Below are 6,182 nucleotides of genomic sequence, written 5' to 3' on the forward strand. Positions count from 1 at the left end.
TACAACCTTTAACCTCAACTTCTTGAGGTCTATGATTATTTGTGGCCAATTTATCCTTAAATATACTCCTCCTCCTATTGACTTCCTACTTTATGTGTCTACTACTACTTTAGTGTTGCCTGGGTGATAGTTGATGTTGCAATCATAAGCCTTAATCAACCCTAACCACCTCCTCTACCTCGTATTTAATTCATTTTGAGTGAAAAAGTACTTTAGACTCTTATGATTTGTTTAGATTTCACACATTTCGCCATACAAGTAGGGTCTCCAAATATTGAGAGCAAAAACATCAGCTTCTAGCTCTAGGTCATACGGTGGGTAGTTATGTTTGTAGCTCTTCAGTTGTCGTAGGGCATAGGCCACTACTTTCTTGTTTTGCATAAGGATGCAGCCAAAACATTTTTTCGACGTGTCACAGTACACCATGAAACCTTCTAACTCCTTCGGGAGGGCTAGCACTAGGGCAGTCACTAGTCGCTTCTTCAGTTCTTGGAAGCTTTCCTCGCAACCATTGCTCCACTCGAAATGATCAATCTTTCTTATGAGAGCAGTCAAAGGGCTCGGCAACTTAGAAAAATACTCTATAAATCTCTTATAATATAGTACCCCAAGTAATTACTAGGCTATATTTGACATAAGTAAAGGGGTTAAGGGTTTACCCGGCTCATTAGGGTTTGATGGAATAAGAATTTTTGGACCTTTGGTTCTGATCAAACATTCAGTAGGAAACACTGAACATTTGATGGGGACCACCGAACCTTTGCTGATAGTATGTCAGGAAATTACAGATAAAGTGTTCAGGCATATGTCCAAAAGTACATCGAACGTTCGTGGGGACCACCGAACGTTCGTTGACCAAGTTTTGAACCATTGGGTAGTAACCAAATGTTCAATTTATTGTGCAATAGTACACTGAACGTTTGTCCATGGACCACCGAATGTTCGTTGACCTTCAGAACTGTCACAACAGCGCCACCAAATGTGCATTTGTACTCACTACGTCATCGGGCTTACTCTTGTATTCTTTTCCCTCTATTATATATATATTTGTTATGTATATAGATAGTTTAGTAAAAGATGGATACTGTGAAACATCTAGTTATTATGGAGAACTTAATCTGGTTGACGCTTGATGACTTATTACAAGATTAGATCGGTTGCTCATGGTAATTAGTACTTTTGGGTTATACTGTAGACTTATAACTTTTGGGTTATGCTTGTCTATTAAAGTATAGTATGGATTCCTTTTAACGGTGATATGTATAGTGTGACTTAATGTGATGATTAATGTTGATAGACTCATAATATTTTCATTGCTTAGGGTCCTCTTTTGAGGAGTAGAGATCTTTAGGTCTTATTTTTTTTAGAATGGGGGAAACGAACTCGGGGCGTTACATATAATAACCTGCAAGCCCCAAAAGTTTCTGATGCATATTGGTCGGTTTTTCCCCAAAAAGCACTAGCTAGTGCAGTCAAATGGCCTGACAGCTTAAAATTATTTTTGTGTTACATATTTTGTTCGTAATTCTTTGATAATTGGGTATCTTGTCAGGAACTTCATGAGTTTTGCAACTTCTCTTACGAAAAATGTTCTATAAATATTTTATCATTATCCTTGATATAGCACGGAGTTCTTCCTTAACTAGTGAGATTTGGTATGTCGGTGCAGTTCGTTATCAGTATCCTTTGAAGAGTTTGGAGGCATGATGAGCTGAATACCTCCAAAGAAACAAACTAACATTATATCCGCGTAACATACTTGTTCCCAATTAAGCTTTTAACTATGTTAAATGTTTGGTTTTCATCTTTTGTCTATTTTTTGTCCATCTTAATACAAAAGATAGGCAAGTCTATCATTGAGTATGTAGGATCACATATGGATCCCACAAATTCAATACTAAATTTATAAAAGAAATAGACAACTCAAACAGACAACTTTTCTTGAAAAGTAACATAGAATATATAGGTGGGTATGACACTTCTCCCATTTAATTAATCTTGGTAATTGTTCGTTAATTTGACAGTTGTCTAATTACCATATTAATTGTTATAAAAATAAATAAAAATATATATTTATCAATTAATTGGCATGGCCTTGCGCACAAACCAATCCTTGCTGTCTACAATTGATGACAAATCACAAAATCTAAGAATAATCCCTTCATCCACTACATGCTTTTAAATAATTACAAACAGTTGGGGGAGATAGGGGAGTAGAGAGAGAAACTCCCTACAAATTAACTTAATTAACTAATTCTTATATCACAGAAATAGTCTATACAAATTAATTAGGCTAAATCTTCCTATACGACACAGAAGCCCTGAACAAAAATGTCGGTGGTTCGGGCCTTTTACATTTTCCTAGCAAGCTGCAGATGGATGGTTGAAGGAATTATAGAAGTGAGGTTTTGTGGCCACAATTGAGAAAGAAGTGGTAGAAGAGCCATCCCCAGCATTACAAATCCTTTCGCAAGAAGGGCACATCGTGAGGGTGGCTGCCGGAAGCTGCATATAAAATGGCGCAGCTAGTTTCAGCGATTTCAGCTCTTGGAGCTCTTTCTGTAGCCTCTTGTTCTCCTCTGTTAGTGTCTCACAGCATTTCTTCAACAATTCACAATCTACTTCTGTTTGCTTCAGCTTTGTCCTATATATAGAGTGGAGGGAAATTAAGAAAATAAAAAAAATAAAAAAAAATAAAAAAAAAACTCATTCATTCAAACATAAAAACTTTGGAGAAGATTATCGAAAGGGGTTTCTAAGTCATTCGCCCTGGTGCCTCGTGACCCCCTAAGACTGAAAACAATTTCTTGGTGTCATGCTCGCCTTGAAAAGTCTGAGCTTTACCTAATTTATGTGCAGGAGGCGCTTTGCATGGTGTTTCGGAGATCTAGTCGGGCACGAAGCCCCGGATACCCAGTTAAAAAAAAAAAAAAAAAGTTTGGAGAAGATAATTAAGGTTGGTGAAAAGAACCTTGCTCTTCTGTTCTGGAACCACACTTCTACTTGTCGCGGCCGTAGACTCAGCTGCCGTGATAAGTCTTGCTTTTGCTTCTAATAATTCAAAGAAAAAGAGAGAAATTATCAGTCTGAAAAAAGAAATGCATCACTTATATATATATATATATATATATATATATATATATATATAAAGAAAGATGGCATACAGGGCTGAGAGTGGCGTGTTCTTTAAAGCTATCTTCTAAAATAGCAGATTGTTCTTTGGTAAGCCGAAGTTTCTTCCTTGGACTAGCCTCTTCATCTTCATTGCTCATCCTTGAGGAGACTTTCTCCACTTCAACCTCTTCACCCTCAGATGAGTTAGAAAATGAAGAAACTGCACTAAGAGAAGATGCCCGTTTATGCAAATTATGCACAGATTCACCGGATACTTTTCCTGCCTCTTCCATCTCTGAAGCCAATTGGTCTGTGTAAGTTCCATCTGATGGCCCCAAAGTCAGAGAAGGGAAGAGGTGGTCAAACTTTAAGGAGAATTTCTCCTTCTCCTTCTCCTTCTCCTTCTTCCTCTTCTTCTTCTCTTGAGGATCAGGCTGCAAATGATGAGTCTCTGCAGGCTTCTCATGGTGGGAGGCTAGGGCAAGAGCGAGGCCTGTGTTGCAAACTTCAGAGAGAGCCATTGTATCAAAGGCTATTATTCTTGTTGAAGTAGAGCACGCAAAATGAAAACTATATATGGAGGCAAGCTCTTCTGGATCCCAAAAATGGAGGAATGTGTGTGAAAAGGTCCTCTTGTGAGATGGTTATGGGGGCTGAGTATTAATCAAAGGAAGGAAATGATTAGAGAAAGGAATCTGATTCGTGGAATTATGAAATTCCCATCTCTCTTTGTCCTCATACGTTGACCATAACAAAGAAATCTATCTCTCTCTCTCTCTCTCTCTTCAAGTGTGCAATGTATGGAATTAAGGCATGCGTGGAACAACAAGAAGGAAAGTTGATGCACATAAGAAACGCACGATAAAAAAAAAAGAAGGTATTTAGGCGCTTTCTACCTTTTTCTTCTTAATTTCACTTTCCAATTTGTATCAATATATTTATTCTACAACTTGTGTCCATCCCGTGCATAGCACAGTATAAACTGTTTTCTTATTGCTATTAATATGTGTCCGTTAATGATTATAATCACTTAGAAACACATAGCTAAAAGTTGAATTCATAAACTAGTGAAATGTGATTAAGAGGTAAGAGTTTGCACAGGTAATATATATCATATGTTGAATAGAAAAAAAAAAATATATATATATATATATATATATATATATATATGTTGAATAGATGGCCACGTAGGTTATTTTCTGCCAACAAACCTGTGTGCCGATTCTTAACTTTATTTTGCAGGTTCTCTTGACCGATCATCATACAACAATTAATTTATTATACAACTCGTGTCAATCCCGTGCATATATAACACAAGAATTATTGTTTTAATAATACTCTTTAATATATGTATGTGCTTTAGTAATTACAGTCACAAAGCATAAATACTAAAAGTTATTTATATAAACTATTGAAAAGTGCCAAAGAATTACAAAAAGAGTGTATATTAATTAATTAGCTACAAATAAACATTTTCCACAATCATGTTGAGAAAGATAGAGATTTGCGGCATATATATATATATATACTAATGCACTACTTTACACTGTATATGTATACGTAGGTGTAAGGTGTTGATTTGATCATGTAGTTCTAGCGTGACTGCTGTCGTTGGAATAATTAAAGTGGTGATTAAATAAATGAATTATATAATTATAGTAAATAATTAACTTCTACTATTTACGTTAAGTGGAAAATCTAATGGCGACAACTCTGGTAAGGGACACATATATGTTAACACATCAGATATGTCATGTGTGCCACAAACAATGTACACCTAATTGCAGACCAACCAAATGTCCCCCAGTACAACATGCCTTATAATCACTTGATCACTATTGGCTCTTTAATCTTTATCGAGAAGTTACTTTTCAATCAACTTTGATTTTATAATCCTTGTAGTTTATTTTGACTTGATTTCTAACGGGGAGATAAGATGGCCGTTAATAAATTAGATCACTAATTAATTAATAATTAAACTTAATTAATTAAAGGGTTATTTCAGGGAATTTGAAACCGAAAAGCAGAAGGAAAAAAGGAAAAGAAAAGAAAAGAAAAAGTAACAATCACATCATCACACCTGCTACGTATGTGTAATTAATCCTTTTTTTTTTTTTTTATCTGAATTAAAAAGAAAACTCAAAATTGATATTTTTAATTAATTATGCTGTTGACAGGGGTGCAACATGCAATAAAACTGACGAATTATGACAATTTTGCACCTGATTTATTAAGCATAGATCAAGTTCAAGACCTGGGGAAAATTGTGGGAGGATGGATCTTCCCGTAATCTACCTAATTTCTGCATATCTGCATGCAACTTGCGCCACTAAGCAAATTGTTATGCATGCGTCACGGGCCAATCATATTCTCTCTCTCTCACTAAATTAGAAAAAGAACTAGATGCTAATAATAATGCTTAAAGTGTAACGTAGATTACAAACAAAATCCAAAGTAGGAGAAAGAAAGCAGACAAAGGTGATGGCTTCTCCATATGGACGGTTGGTGTGATAGAAAAAGTGACGTGGAAAAGCCAAACAAAGAGCATTATCCCACACTCCCAATGGTCGGCTGGCCGTATAGCTCGGGACACATCTGAAACCTTATCTCCAACACCACCCTCTTGCTCCATCATTGCCAACCTCTACGCTCCATAATCATCATCACCATCATCATAATAATCATCATCATCATCCTTTAGAATCGAATGCCCCATCATGCCAAATCATTAGTGGGGTCCTTTAGCCTATCTCTTGCCGCCTCAAGGCCGCCTGTCCACACGTACATCAGCCGTCCATTTTCTAATCAAAATTTAAAACTGATTCATTTAACGGTGTATATGATATTTAACGGTGTATATGATGTTAATAATAACAAATCTTTTAAATTCGACCATTAAATTGATACTATTATTTTTAAATGAAATGAAAATGATACGCCCATAAGAAAGGAATAGCTAGGGTTACATTTATCAACTAGGAGGAAATGAGATAATAGATGGGTTGGTTGGTGACATGAGAACCAATATTAGTGCTGTAGGGTATCCTTTATTTTCAAGATTTGCATTT

At 35.9% G+C, this 6,182-nt stretch overlaps 1 pseudogene; it reads right to left on the reverse strand.

Moving 5' to 3' along the window:
• Positions 1-2,126: 2,126 nt before the first annotated feature.
• Positions 2,127-3,869, reverse strand: LOC132184684 (homeobox-leucine zipper protein HAT22-like; annotated as a pseudogene).
• Positions 3,870-6,182: the final 2,313 nt, after the last annotated feature.

This window comes from Corylus avellana, chromosome ca6 (genome assembly GCF_901000735.1).
Source record: "Corylus avellana chromosome ca6, CavTom2PMs-1.0".
Taxonomy (NCBI): Eukaryota; Viridiplantae; Streptophyta; class Magnoliopsida; order Fagales; family Betulaceae; genus Corylus; species Corylus avellana.